Source organism: Echeneis naucrates, chromosome 11, assembly GCF_900963305.1.
Source record: "Echeneis naucrates chromosome 11, fEcheNa1.1, whole genome shotgun sequence".
Lineage (NCBI taxonomy): Eukaryota > Metazoa > Chordata > Actinopteri > Carangiformes > Echeneidae > Echeneis > Echeneis naucrates.
Genome location: NC_042521.1, coordinates 306,441 through 321,778, shown reverse-complemented (window position 1 = coordinate 321,778; position 15,338 = coordinate 306,441). Strand labels below are relative to the sequence as shown.

General features: G+C 46.2%; 1 protein-coding gene across 3 annotated transcripts in view; it reads right to left on the bottom strand.

The window, feature by feature from the left end:
* LOC115050722 (semaphorin-6D-like) overlaps positions 1–8,401 on the bottom strand; it is a 48,030-nt gene extending 39,629 nt beyond the window's left edge. For 2 of the 3 annotated variants that reach the window (XM_029513728.1, XM_029513729.1), the window contains exon 1: positions 8,265–8,401. The gene's annotated coding sequence lies outside the window, so the exon portion shown is untranslated. The remainder of the gene's footprint in view (positions 1–8,264) is intronic. The other variant, XM_029513730.1, reaches the window with a different exon arrangement.
* Between the last annotated feature and the right edge of the window lie 6,937 nt (positions 8,402–15,338).

The window sequence follows — 15,338 nt, the reverse complement described above, 5'->3', positions numbered from 1 at the left end:
CCTAGATGGTCCAATCACAAGCAGCTCCACGCAAGAGCCAATCAGAGTGTGAGAAATGTCCAAATCCAGGTGAGAGGAAGGAGTCCAGACCACAACGGGATCCAGGTCCTGGTTAAGTCCTGTGTCTGAGAGTCTGCAGAGAAACAGAGTCAGGAGGGGCTGAGGGAGGAGCCTCAACCTGCTGCTCAGTGCTGATGCATTGTGGGAAGGATTCTCAGCTCTTTGAGAACAGGGACACGGTTTTTGGACTATAAAGGAAAAAGGAGTCTGCAGCAGGATCAGGACCAGGATTGGAAATATGACACTGAAGTGACAGGCCTCGCCCACTTTTTAAACTTAGTTTTAAACGCTTTCTTCTTCTACACTTTCCTTCCTCTCTGAAGCACTGCAGGCATTTTATTGAGTTCATTTAAACCCCAGAAGTTTGAAGAAACACTGACTTTCCCATCCTTCGCGCTCTGCTTCATATTGCTTCTTCAGTCAGCAGCAGTTGTTGCATTCCCACCTGACTCCAGGATCTCATTAGAAAACTCCGATCCAGAGCAGCAGCAGCTCGTGTTCCTGGCTGAGGCTGACTGAAAAAGTTCCCTCCACAACACAAGTCCAAATGAACGGAGCTCGGCTCTGACAGCAGCTGAATCCACCGCCACACAGGCATCAGCGAGCCTCCCGGATCCACCATGAAATGAGAGCTGAGCATAGCAGGCTCATGCTGATGGATTTATATTCCTGCTGCTGCTCGCTCTGCCTCTGAAGACCACTTTGAAGGCCAGGACATGTGGAGGAGCTGAAAATTGACGGAGCCAAGCGAAGAATCAAACGACAGCGTCGCTCAGGACTCAGAGCTTCGACTGAGGAAGATTTGAAGTTTACTGCTGGAGAAACATCACAAACCTGCAGCAGTTTTCAAGACGTGAAGGAAACTGAACTCAGCAGCTTCGGCTGTCTGATGTCACATTACGACACATTTCACTCTGTTTGTTTTTGGGTTCAGTCAGACGTTTGTTCCACTTTTTCGCTCTAATTAGCTTTTTAAATGGAGAATCAAAGTCTGACTTCGGAGTCGAGTCTGAAACATGAAACGGAACTGAGGCTGATGCTCTGACGATCAACAGGAGGGGCAGGAAGAAGCACAAAAAGAGTCAGTCAAGAGTTCAGTCCACAAGCTGATCCCGTCTGAAGGTCTAAAGGTCCAGTACAGTGTTCCCACTCTGAACCTCCAGCCTCGTTCCTAATTCACTTTGTCATCGTTTTTGGTTAACAAAGTTTTTCCAGCAGCAGCAAATGAAACAGCCGACGCGCTGCTGCTCCATTACTCCCTGTGATCCGCTGACACGCACACTTGCTGCACGCCATTACCCAGCAGTCCCTTTGGCGCCGCTCTGACATATGAACACACAGGGAGAGAGCGACAATCGGCTCATTAACTAACTGACTAGACCACACCGGATCAGACCGGACCGGACCAGACCAGACCAGACCCCTTAGTCTCTATGAACAAACTCAGCACTTTGGGCAGCAGTTCATCTGAACCTGATAATTCAACATCTGAATAAATAAATCTGGATTTAAATAAAATGACTCGTCATTGAAGGACATCATTGTCACATCACTGATCAAACTGATGACTGCGTTGTGTTGTGTTGTGTTGTGGTCGTCTTCTTGTTAAAATGGAAATAAAGTGATGTGAGTGAAGAGACAGGCTGGTCTGATCCAGATCACCAGAATCCAGCAGAGTCAACTCGTCCCGTTTCACGCTCGCTCTTTGCAGCCACTGCCGCCGCTTCATAGTGTAAATCTGCTGCTGCTTCCTGCAGCCAAGCCGACACATTGTGACCTCATGCAGATCTACTCGGCACGCTCTGATTGGTCCGGCTCAGTGAGGCTGGAGGTTTGAAGCTTCCTCTGCCTGGTCGCCTTCAGGAACAGCATAGAAACAGCAGACACCCCTAAATTAGATCGGACTGTTTCTTAGCTCGGCAGCTTGTTTGATAAATTTTACTTTCTTTTTCCTCCTGAGCTTCTAAAACAGAATGAGGAGAACCAGAACCAGGAGAACACGGGCTAGCTCATTTCTAACGTTAACACTTTTCTCTTTACTGTTTTTGAACATGTCAATTAACAAAGTTTAACAGTTTGTTTCCTGCAGTAGAAACAGGTAATACTGCTGCTTCTTAATGACAGAAGAGATTAGGACTAAATGCACTAATCCAGACATTGTTCTGTGTGTGTGTTTCTGATGAAAGGTGTGGGAATAACTGAAGTAATAAACTGAATGAATCTTCTGGACAAATTGGATAAAGATACAAGAAAGACAGACAACAGCAGAGACATTACACAAAAGAAGACACGCACACAACTAGAGTGTGAAATGTGTAGCAGGCGCCCCACACCTGTTTTGGCAGGGAGTCGATCCTGGCAGCTTGGAGGTCAGCCAACACACAAACACACACACTCAGGTCAGATTAATGTGTTTGTTGCTGTGAAGGTGATTTTCCTCCTTCGGTCCTCACACATGGAGGGAAAATGTTGAAACAGTCTTTCGCGGCAGCGAACAAACGTGCCGACCAATCACAGAACGACCACAAGATGTCAAAAAGGTGTCACATGATCAACATGGCCACCCTGATCTGTGTACACGGTCTGAGGTGAGCAGGAGTTGTGACAACCGTCGAGGAAACGTGAGGAATATAAGCCCAGTCAGGTCTGGACCAGACAACAAAACAAGGTTCCTTCCACTTTAAAAAAACCAAGATGGCCGACAGACAAACTAAAAGCTGGAGGTGACATCATCTATTCCAGTATCTTCCACAAAGAAACAGCAGAAACTCTTAACACCTTATACGATCACATCTGAGCCGGAGCAGCAGGAACCTGCAGGTCAGACGCCACCTCCATCTCCATGGCAACAGCCCGTCTGCAGCAGCGGGATGGATAAATCACAGAGAGCCCTGCGAGGTTGACCTCAAAGACACTTCATCCATCTTTAGCACACACACAGACACTCAGCCAATCACAACTATCCAGTGAAACGTAATTCTCCTCATCAGAACCAATAAATCAGTCGATCGGTTCTTCAGTTCCTGATTCTTTTTCTCAATAAATAAATAACATCTTTTTGTTGCTCTGCTCTCGTTTTCTGTCATTTCCTTCTAAATGTCAAAAATCACTTTCCTGTGCGGCGGCTGAAGCACTTTCACAGCCGTCTGATTTACGGCTCGTTACAGGAAACGTTTTTTCAGAATAACTTTACTTCCTTTAAAACATCGGTGATGCCGATACGCTCTGACGACTCATCTGGGGTCAAAGTTCATGTTTTCATCTCCTGTCTGCCTCGCAAAAAAAATCACATCTTTATAATATCACAGAAACGTGACCACAGAACAGGTTAAAGGTCGCGGTGGGCGCCATGACCATGATGCTCAAACATCAGCCAATGGGAACAAACCTATGACATCATATGTACGGGACCAGGATTGCATTGGTGACAGTAAGAAATAAACAGCTGCAGCCTTCATCCTGTCACAGGTTGACCAGGGGGCGGGGCTAAAGCCCTCATCCTGTCGCATGATAAAATAAAAAGTTTCTCACAATGAGCTTCAAAATAAAAGTGTGTTATTTCAGGATGATTATTTTGGAGGGAAAGGAAACAAAGGTGATCAGAGATCTGTCCTTCGTCGACTCTTCATCTTCATCCTGTTCAGACAGGAAACATCTTCCTCTGCCAAAACCATCAATTCTTCTCTCCAGGCAGCAGGAAGTCAGTCTGCTGTGAGCCAGCTGTCAGCACACTGCATCAGCAACACACACACACACACACCTGAGGGAGGCAGGGTGGCGTGTCTGTGTGTGTGTCTGCGTGTGTGGCGCCGGCAGGCATTAGTGCAGCAGAAAAGGAAGAATGAGAGTTTAAAGCGTCTTTCAAGTTGAAGTGAGTTGAAGTCACAGCTCACAAAGACCCACTGTTTTTCTGCTGTGTGCACGTGTGCGTGTGTGTGTGGCAGGCAGCCATATTGGAAGGTGTCTCACTCAATACAAGCTGAGAGAGACAAGGGAGGATGAGTCGACAATTAACAAACACACACTCTGAGACACACAGACACACACAAACACACCAATCAGAGATGGAGTGCAGCCATCTCTCCTCTCCTGTCATTTCTGCTGCAGCCTCAGATGTTTCCGTCTGAACTCGTTTTCTTCTTCACGTTTCTAACGACAACAACCGCGACACAACACACAACTCATCCATCGCAACAGGTTTATCATTAAAGGTCCACAAAGACAGATCAGACGGTTCAGTCTGTCAGTCACACAGTAGCCCCGCCTCTAACCCCTCCCCTTCTTCCTGGTCTGTTTCCTCAGTGATGAGCTGACAGGACGAAGACACCTGGTCTGCAGGACCTGGACTCTGGAGTCACATCAGGTCCTGGACTGTAGGTCTGACCTCTCAGACCGCAAAGCCCTGATTCGCTATCTGGACCTCGAGCCTCCCAACAGGTTTCTGTGAACTCAAGGTCACATGACCTGTTATGCTTTTACTCTGACAGTCTTGATGAGACCTGACTTTCTGGTGCTGCTTCCTGTGACCCAGATCGTCTCCTGAGTCTTCGAACAGCCACACTGTTTTCACCATGTTGCGTCACAGTTACAGCAAGTTTCGCCCAAAGTGTCGAGGCGAGCGAGGAGGGGGGCATACATGAACTCCTCCCCTCAGGTGTGTTTGATTCACCACAGGAGAGCACCCTGCAGCCGGAGAGGGGCGGAGACACACACATCAGACTAAAGGTCTGAGAACTTGCTTTCTTCTTGATTCACTAGTTTTGTGCTGCTGAGTCCTACAATAACAGCACACACACAGTGACAACAGTGTGTATCAGGACAGTCTGGTTTTCCCGACATGACCTCACCACTGTCTGTGTGTGTGTGAGTTCAGACTGATGTAATTTGCCAGAGTTTCTAACATCAGCAGAACTCGACTGTCTCTCGGTGCTAATGAGGCTGAAGGATGAGACCAAGGAAAACTGTGTGTGTGTGTGTGACATCATGTGACGCCCTCTCCAGACCATGTTTGATCCAGCTCTGGCTCCTGCTGGATCAGGGACTGAGATCCTGGACCCGTCTCTAGAGGGGTCCATTTACTTTTGTCCACAAATCTAATCTTTGTTCAGACTTAAAGTTTCTACACACCTGAAACAGGTGAATATAGACACAAAAACAACAGACAGACAGCAAACCCAGAGCCTCAACACTCGCTCATTAACATCAGTGTATGTGTGTGTGTGTGTGTGTGTGTGTGTGTTTGTAACATACAGAAAGGATAAACTTGTGAAGTCACCAGGATTCGTCTTTTTGGGCTTTTATTTTGAAGAGCTTCATCTTGCTGTCACACTGATGTCATTGGAAGTGTGACACCTCCACAGATTAGAACACACAATCTCAAATAAACACACACACACACACACACTGTACCTAACATGGTGAGGGGGGTGTGGCAGGAGGAGGAAGTGGGAGGGGTCTGTTATCAGATTTATTTCAGGACCAGGTCAGAGACGAGCGGCGTCCACAGAGGGGGCGGAGCCTGACTGAGTCACATATTTAATGAGCCAAACACACAGACACATTTTTAAGTGAAAAACAGAAGCAACTTAATCCGGATTTGACTCAGATTAACTTCATACGAGCTCCTTCCTCATAGGAGAGAAGGTGGGAAGGAAATATTACCCACACACACCCGGTGGATTGGAACAAAAGGCGAGGCTTTCACAGCGACGCAGCTAATCTTCCTGCACTGGAACAACGTTATTCCCTCCACTTCCTTCCACCCTTCTTCTCTCCTTCATCGTCTGTCCTCTTCCTGACACACCTGACACACGGCTGATTGGACACCGACACACCGACTGAACAATGGGGGTCCGGTCTAGACCGGGGGGCTGGGAAAACTCTGGTTTTGGTGTTAATCCTGCTTTATTGGCAAAGGAACTGGCGACCTCTGAACCCCCGAGTCCAAACACAGTGAAATTAATCTTAGTTTTTTTGGGGGTGTTTTTGTGCATGTTTGTTTTAATTCTGTGGATTTTTAAATCAAAAATTATGGAAGTGGTTTTATTTGTGTAACAAATAAAAATCAGCGCAGTTCGTTTACGTTTGCTGCCGTCCTTTCAAAATAAAACACGGTAATGAACCATTTGTCCGCTTAACAGCAAAATAAAATAAAGAAAACGTCTTCTTGTGGTTTAATGGACTCATTAATCAGCAGAACTTTGGATCAAAGATTCATCACTAATGAAGCCGAGTGTACGCAGACAGTAGGCGTGTTGAGGAAAAATACCTGGGAACATAAATCTGAATAATAAAGGTCTGTCTGAAGGTCATGTGACACCTGATCCTGATCCTGTTCTGACCCAGGCCGACTCCGGCTCCAGACTCAGACCTGCAGTTTGGCTCAGAATCCGACATAAATAATTCAGAAACCAGCTGTGATTTGGTTTAATCAGCTGAAGGTCGTCCTTCCTGTTCGACTCCTGATTTTACCCTTTAAACACAATTAATGCTGTTTGTCTGAGTGCTTCTCTTCAGGGCCAGACCAGAGTCTGATCTGCTCAGGTGACCCAGCAGGAGCCACCGAGCTGGATTTACCCAAGGGAGGGGGGTTCTGATGAGGCGTTCAATGACCCCGTTCTTTAAGTCCTTTTATGGGTTTTAGTTAGAAAAAGGTCTCATCATCTGACAACGACCTTTAGACTGAAAATCTGGACCACTTCCTGCCACAGCAGCCATTCTGACATTCACCAGCATTCTGCTGATTAAAAATCCAAACACTTCAAGTCTTTTATCAACAATTAATTTTCAGTCTTTGGCCCGGCGATGGACTGGCGACCTGTCCAGGGTGAGCTGGGATTGGCTCCAGCACCAACCCAGAACCACCAACACCAACCACTAACCCGGAAACGGAGAAGCAGTTGAAGATGAATCAATGAATGAATGATTTTTGATTCTTCTCTAAATATGAACACTTGACTGAAAATCATCATTGTCTTCATCCTTTTAATTTCACAGATCGGCCTACTGGATCATTACTACCTAAAGGGCTGTATTCTAAACATTAGTGTCTCCCGGTTCAGGTCCTGGTTCAGACACTTCCTGTCTGTCTGCTGTAAACTAAAATTGAAATAATAAAAAGGCTAAAAAGAAATAACAGCCAATCAAACGGTGAATGAATGACTTTATTTATTTAACTGTTTCTTTATATTATGAATCTGTAGCTGACCTCTGACAGGTTCGGGTTAGGGTTCTGACCTCCGACAGAATCAATAATGATGATAAAAACATGACAAGTCGTTCAAAGACCTGAACAGACAAAGAAATGGACCGGTTCCGCCTGTGGTCTGTTTCAGGACCTGATCTGGACCACAGAGTCCCCCACCACCCACCACTCCCTGCAGGGATGAGACAAAGTCTCCGGACCGGTCTGTCCTAGTGCAGAAATCCAACTGGAAGCTTTTGTGTGCTCGAGGCTCTGCGGGGAGGAAGAGGAGCCCCCCCCCCCCAGTCCTGCAGAGCCCGGAGAGTCCGGGAGAGACCAACTGGAAGTTCAGCATCCGGATGCAGCAAGAAGGTGGTGAAGAGGATGAAGGTGGTGAAGGTGGTGAAGGTGATTAAGGTGATGAAGAGGATGAAGGTGGTGAAGAGGATGAAGGTGATGAAGGTGGTGAAGAAGATGAAGGTGATGAAGGTGATGAAGAGGATGAAGGTGGTGAAGAGGATGAAGGTGATGAAGGTGGTGAAGAGGATGAAGGTGATGAAGGTGGTGAAGAGGATGAAGGTGGTGAAGGTGATGAAGAGGATGAAGGTGATGAAGGTGGTGAAGAGGATGAAGGTGATGAAGGTGATGAAGAGGATGAAGAGGATGAAGGTGATGAAGAGGATGAAGGTGATGAAGAGGATGAAGGTGGTGAAGAGGATGAAGAGGATGAAGGTGATGAAGGTGATGAAGAGGATGAAGGTGATGAAGAGGATGAAGAGGATGAAGGTGAGTTAATGGAGTTAATGAAGCTTCGGATGCGCGTGACTCTTCGGCCGTTTGTTGCTGTTGCGCGTGCTGACGGACGGATGATGGACAGCCGTCAATCAAAGCTTTCAGACACGCGTCAGCTCCAAAAGGACACACACGCATATAGCGAGACAAACACACACACACACACACACACACACACACACAAACGCGGGTCTTCCTGCAGGAATCGGCCGAAGAAGAACAAACTCACCTCCCGACGTTCCCGTCTCCAAAGACCGAGGACCGGAACACACACCGGATCCGTCCGGGACGAGCCCTCAGAGGTTCATTAATCCACAGCAGAACAGCAGGAAGATCCTGAGGACGGACCGGGGTCGGTGGTCCGTCCGGTCCGGGTCCTTCCGGCTCTCTGAGCGGCTCTCGGCAGCCCAGCTGCTCCGGCTCCATGCCACGCCCTCCTCATTAACATAATAGACCCCCACAGCCTATCAGCCGCCGGGCCCCGCCCCTCCTTCAATTTAAAGTCCTTTTATTAAATTTCTTTATTGAAGACAGTGGATGACGTCACACTTCGACAGGAAACTGTCGGATTTATATTTCATTTTATTTTTGTCTTTTGTATTTATATTTATTAAATGTGCTAAATAGATTCTAATGAGGAAGAAAGAACGAAGTCTTTCCTTTAAACATTTTTATTTTTCTGTTAATCTCTCCTTCACTGCACATGCTGTTTCTGTCTGACTCTGACTGGAGCTCTGCTGCCTTTCTTCTGTGTGTTTATCTCTTCTTTGATCATGACATCTAGACTCACATCTCTACATCGGACGCTCCTATTGGTTAGTTAGTTCAGAGTCAGACAGAATCAGCTGACTCTGAAGATGAGGAGACGAAATGGTTAAATGTGTTAATAATGAGAAAAGTTCACAGATCGATAAATTGCCTGCTGAGCTTCCTGTTGGGTCACATGACCATGAGACCGACATCATCAGTTACGAGATAATTAAAGGATGACAGTAACGACCTTCAGCGTCGCCTTCTACAAGCATCATTCATTAGTCTGCAGTGATGAGTAACGACCATTTCATTTGATTGTTGACTCATTTGTTTTGCTCCACCATTCCTGGACTGTTGCCTGGCAACACATGAGGTCATTGCTGTATTGTGTGTTGTATCCTCCATGATAAAGTCTCTGTCCGTGGGATCGACTTTCGATCTCCAGTCAGAACTGTCCCCAGATTCTTAGCAATGGAAATGAAAGTGAGCCAACTCATGCAGACCTCTGAAGCTGAGCTGTGGGATCAGCAGCAGATCCTGAAAGTCCTGGAAGTTGTGAGGTGGATCCTCCGTAGAACTGGACTTGTTGGTCCAGCTCATCCCACAGATGCTGGACCAGACTGAGATCTGGAGCATCTGGAGCCGAGTCAAAACCTTGAACTGGATTTTGTTCCTTGAATCTTCTGAACTTGAACTGCTGGCGTTGTGGAATACTGTCTCCATGAAGACCTGGTCCTGGACTGGATTTTGGAGAATTTAAGAGATGAATGAAGGACTCGATGTGTCCCTGCAGGACACTGTCTCCACCAGCTGGTCTTCTTCCTGTAATGCAGCCTGGTCCAGGTCCCTTTGACAGTTCATGGAGTACGAAGACGAGCTGCCGTGAAGACAAGAAGACACGTTGTGTCCCCGCAGAGTGGTTTGTCCTCTGCAGCTGAAAATCATTTCAAGAAAACCTCAATTAAATTTCTGGCTGACGAACTGAGTGTGCTTCTCTGCAGGATAATTGGAGCCAAGTGGAGGAAGGAAAGTGAAGAAGACGCTTCATTTGTAGCTCTGGGATTAGAAACCAAATCCCCTCTGCGCTCAGCAGCCTCAGTCTTGTCCTCACGTCTTCAGGTCTGTTGGTCCTCCTCTGGATCTCCGCCTCTCCTCACTGTTTATGAAAAATAATAAATTACAGGATATGAAGACAGCCGCCGTCGGGGGAAATAAGCTTTTGATTGTGCTTCAGTGGGCGTTCTTGTGTGCCTGATTAAACGGGATGTTTGCATCTTCAGCCTGTTCTTCTGCAGAGCACTTGTCCAGATCAGGGTTTGGATCGAGTCATTTATGGCCTTTTCCGTTCACCATGTTGTTCTACTAGTTTTGGAGTCGGTTCCCGTTTGAAGCCTGAAGGTGAAGTTTGTGTCGGGAGCTGAGGAAGAGGAGGCTGCTCTGACAGACAGAAGAAGATCTTCAGACCTGAAAGGATTCAGATCGGCTTGTTCAGACTTCCTGTCCAGAATTTTGGCTATATTGTGTAACAGTGTTGATGGAAGCAAACAGCTGATGTGTGTCCCTCCACAGGTGAAATCTCAGTGAGCAGTCAGAGCCCTTCAGACGTAAACAGCACATATACAGCTCATGTTAAACAGCCTCACCTCCACTCAATGAAATGCATGAAATAAATAAATGTATGAGCGCCATTTCTGCCTTCTGCAGCTTGGAGTCGTCGCTCTCATCAGTATCGAAACAATAAATCAGAGCACGCAGACGAGAACAGCTGCAGGAAATCAGGCTGTGAGTCACATCAACGCCTCCCTGAACGACACTTTGGTGAGTTTAGACAAGAAACGCTTCCTCGGAGGCTGCAAGCGTTCCTGTCGGACTCATACAGGGAATGATGGAAAAGCAGCATCAGCCGGGAGCCGAGGGAGCGTTCAGGGTCTGCGGTGTGTTTACTGACTGTGCTCCTGTAACGTGAGCTGGAGCTTCTTTATGTGACTGCACACACAAAAAAAACAGGAAGTTGGACCATATGGCACCTCGTCAAAATAAATGTCTTCTCATCAAACAGTCGGCAAACAGAATAAATCAGCAGAGTTTCCACCATGAACCGCTGAACAGGCTCAGGAAGTTTGTCCCTGCTGGACACCGTCCACTGTCTGACATTCAAGTTTGGCTTTTAAACACACCAGAAGCTCTAAACTGATTGATGGGGTGATGGAAACATGTAGGAGGAAGATTAACCAATCAGGAGAGAGAAGGTGGGACTGTTTCATCACATGACCTGTGACCCAGACCTGCATGCTATCTACTGACCATCAGGGGGCAACTGCTCTGGTCTTAGAGAAGGCAGACTGTACTGAAGCCTATAGGAAAATATCCCTCCTCCTCCCTTATGTTGAAGTCTATGGGAAAATGTCCCCCCTCCTCCTCAATAAATTTTCCTGATGAGTTTATGGTCTCAGTCTGGGGGAGGGTGATCACGCCGTTAGCTGTGATGCTACAGCAGCATCGTCCAACTCAGTTCTGCATCGTCCTTCAGTGAGTGAGTACAATAAGAACATCCACGGCCTGAAAAACAACTCAGCTGAAGGCAGCAGACGTTGATGAGAAGTTTCTGCAGCATGAGACTGATAATCAATACACAGACAGATGGTTGGTTTGGAAGACAAACACATTTTAAAAACATTTTCTGCTTCAGGGGATAAAACGTCAGAATGATTCTTTAAAAGCGGCATCGACGGACCGCCTGACTTAGGGGTTCTTCAGCAGACCGGGCTTGAACGCAGCTTCATTTCCATTTCAATCCACCGCAGACACTCAGACAATCTGACTAATAAGCAGCAGCAATAATTCACATCTCAGCGTAGTGTCATATTTTTCATTTAAATTGTGTTTGTTGATTGTTGCTGACAGAGCAGCATTAATCACATGACGTCTTCCTTGCCGTCTTGCCTCTGAGCTCATTACACATTCACAGGACGGCTCTCATCAGACCTCATCGCTCGCTGCCTTATTCCTTAATCCTCTTCTTTCTGCCTTTGTATCCCCTCCGCATCAGCATCATCATCATCAGTTTCTCTTCCTCCTTCATCACCTTTTTTATCCTCCACTCTTCACACACAAACACACTCTGGATTTCATTTTAATATCACAGCAATGAAACTAATAAACACCTCCGACCACTGAGTCCTCTGGTGATTTAAGAGTGTGTGTGTGTAAGTTAGACAATAAAATACAGAGGAAGATTTTTTATCATAACTGAGGTTGTAATTTAATCTTCTGTATCTGAATATGAATCAATTTTATCTTAATTCTTATCTTTTATTGTTTTGTGTGTGTATATGTGTTTCTGGGTGTGTGTGTTATTTTTCTGATGCAAATTCATCCAGCCTTTGTGTAGAAGTGAATAGGAGACAGTTCACATCATAATTCAAATCATATTTTAAATTCAAATGGTGGTTTGTGTGTGTTGAGGTGTAAAGTTGTGTGTGTCTGTTTGTTGCTTTGTCTCTGTAGCTCTGTAGTGTGTGTGTTTGTGTCTGTTTGTCTGTATGTATGTGTCTGTGTGTGCGTGTGTGTGTGTTGCAGCAGCTTGAGTCACCTTGAGTTTGAGGACACACAAACTATCAGTCTAACACACTCACACAGGGACATTTACATTAACACAACACATCAGTATATATTAACCAACCACATCACTGGAAGCGGGCCCTTCTGGTTCTGGTTCTGGTTGTTCTGGGCTCCAGATGTTTCCAGAGGACAACCAACACACAGCTGTAGAGCATCAAGGTGGAGGAGACCAAACACAGAGTTCAAAGAGCAGGAGACCTGGAGCAGGTCCAGTCCAGGACCCAAATCCAGGTTTCAGGTTGTGTAATTGTGTAATAATTCCAGATGTGCTCAGTTACACACATGTGAGATAGGCTGACACAATATCTCATGTGTGAGATATTGTGTCAGCCTCAGTGAAATCTGCTGACTCGCTCTTCTGACGTCTTGGTGTCAGGGGCTTCTTCATGACTCAGCAGATTTTTCATCTTGTGAGTCTTCATCAACAGGGACCAAGATCAGGACCAGGACCTTTGGTGGGCTAAGCAGCAGTGAAGGACAATGGGACCCAAAGAAGCTCCGCCCACCTGCTGATGATTCAGAAATAAATCGTTAGCTTTTTAATTGCCGTCATTTATAATAAACAAGGGAGGGAGGGAGAGGTGACCATCAGTGGACCAGGATCTGCTGGTCCAGACCTGAACCTCTGACAGCAGCATTAACTGGACTAATCCTGTGGACTCCAACGGTCCAGTGGGCGGGGCCATATGGATGGGGGGGTTAAAGGACTTAATATTTGCCACTGGTTGAATTAGCACGAGGCCTGGGAGGGGTTGCCTGCCCCGGCCCGTCGGTCTGACTCCCGGACCATCTGAGACGGGGGACAATGTGGACTCCTCCTCTTCAGGACCGACATTGAACATCAACACACCTTCCTCCTGTTGTGTTTCTTTTTGTGCGTCCTGTGGAGATGACTGTGTGTGTGTGTGTACTTCAGGGATGAATAAGTTCACATTAAAAGAGAATAAATGAGATCACTGTCTCTTTAGCTGATCACACGTTTAGCTCCTCTTTAAATTTGGCTTTTTTTAAGAGCTTAGAAGAAGATTTGGGTGTTTAAGCTCCGAGCTGCGCTCGGCCGACAGACGGACAGAGGGATGGATTAAGACGACAGGAAGAATGGAAGAACACAACGAGAGCTGAAGAACAACAAGGAAGAACTAGTAGAAAACTAAGAAGAGACAGAGGAGGAGAAGAAAATTAAAACAGATCAGGAAACAAACTGGAGACAGAAAGATTAAAGAGGGAACTAAACAAAAAGAAGAGACAAAAATCTGTCAGAAAGATGGACGAACCTGCGAACAGACAAATGAAACTGGAATACGGAAAGAGAAAGAAAGACAGCACAGAGAAATAAAATGGACGTGAGGCTGAGAAAAAAAATGCAGATAAATGAGAGACGGGCAGTGAGGATTAAACAATGAAGTGATGAGAACCTGGATCAGATGGATGAACACATGAACTGACACATGGATGAAGAAGGAGCTAGAAAACAGATAAAACAACAAAAAACTGACTTTTCACGACCTTTGACCTCAGATGAACACGGCTGCTCGACGTGGATCCTCCTGAATCCGGACTGGACCAGAACCAGGCTGCTCTCACTAATGAGATGAAGGAGATCTGAGGCCGGTCATAGCTGATGGAGCAGAATTTATTTTATTAAGGCGGGCGAACACCTCGGCTCTTTGAAGTGAGGAAGACTCTCTCGTTAATACCAACTAATCTGTGACGTTCATCCTCCTCGTTAAGACGAAGCAGCAGAATTAATCAGCAACACCACACACACACTTTAGTTGTGTTTGTCTGTGTGTGTGGGTCGGCTTCTTTCTGACAAACAGATGAGGATGAAGAAAGATGGTTTGATTATTTTCATTGAACCAGCAGATGGATGAATGCTCTCCGTCCACTGGCTCATGCTTTATGAGGCATGGAGGAAGGGGGCGGGGCAAACATCGTCAGCCAGGAGAGGCAGGACTCTCATATTTACCAGATAGTCTATAGGCCTGGACCTGGTCTGAAGAGCCTTAAACCTTCATTCTACCTACTGACCATCAGGGGGCAACTCCACTGGCTGTAAAAGGAGTCAGCTTGTATTGAAGTGTATGGGAAAATGTTCCTCCTCCTCCCTGATCTCAGCAGTTCAATGTGATTTTCAAGGCAACGTCATAGAAATAAATGAAATCAACATAGTTGTTTTTGTGTGTCTTTTTTTATAGTTGTTCTGCATTGGGACAGGCAGCCCCCAGACTGACAAGAGTCTGGATCAGACCTGGTCTGTAAGGATACACCATGACTCAAGTACTGATTGGTCTGACCAAACACCCTTCTCTGTTCTTCTCTCTCTCTCTCTCTTTGGTGAAAAATGGAGATTTGGGTTGAAATGACTTCTGTATATTTTGAGATGACTGCACCTTTAAAATTATGTTCTGGGTCCGTCCTGCTGGTCTTCTTCTGAGGTCCATCCCATAATATGTGAGAGGATTTATTCTTTTATAAAGGTGACATCGACCCACGAATAACGATGAGCAATGAAAGTTATCACAAAAGGCATTTCAGTGATAGCAACCTCCACAAAATGAGGAATATCACAGCGAGGAGATTCTGGCTGATAAATGTGCTGATGTCGTCATTTTTATGGAATAGTCCTCGTCCTTCACCGACCCGGCTGACATTCGCTGCCTTCTTGGTTTTTCTGTCCTCCTCTTTTCATCTGTCACTCATTTCAGATTGAAGGTGAAAAGGCAGTGAGGTGCTCCGTTTTCAATCCTCTCTGCTGACTCTGAAACACTTTTCAGCCTTTTGAAGCACGAGAGCAGATTATTTCTACAAATATGATGTAGAGGGAGAATGAACAGTGTCAGAGGGAGAGGAAGAGGAGGAGAAGGAAGGAGGAGGAGGAGGTGGAAGAGGTGGAGGAGGTGGAGAAGGAGGAGGAAGAGGAGGAGGA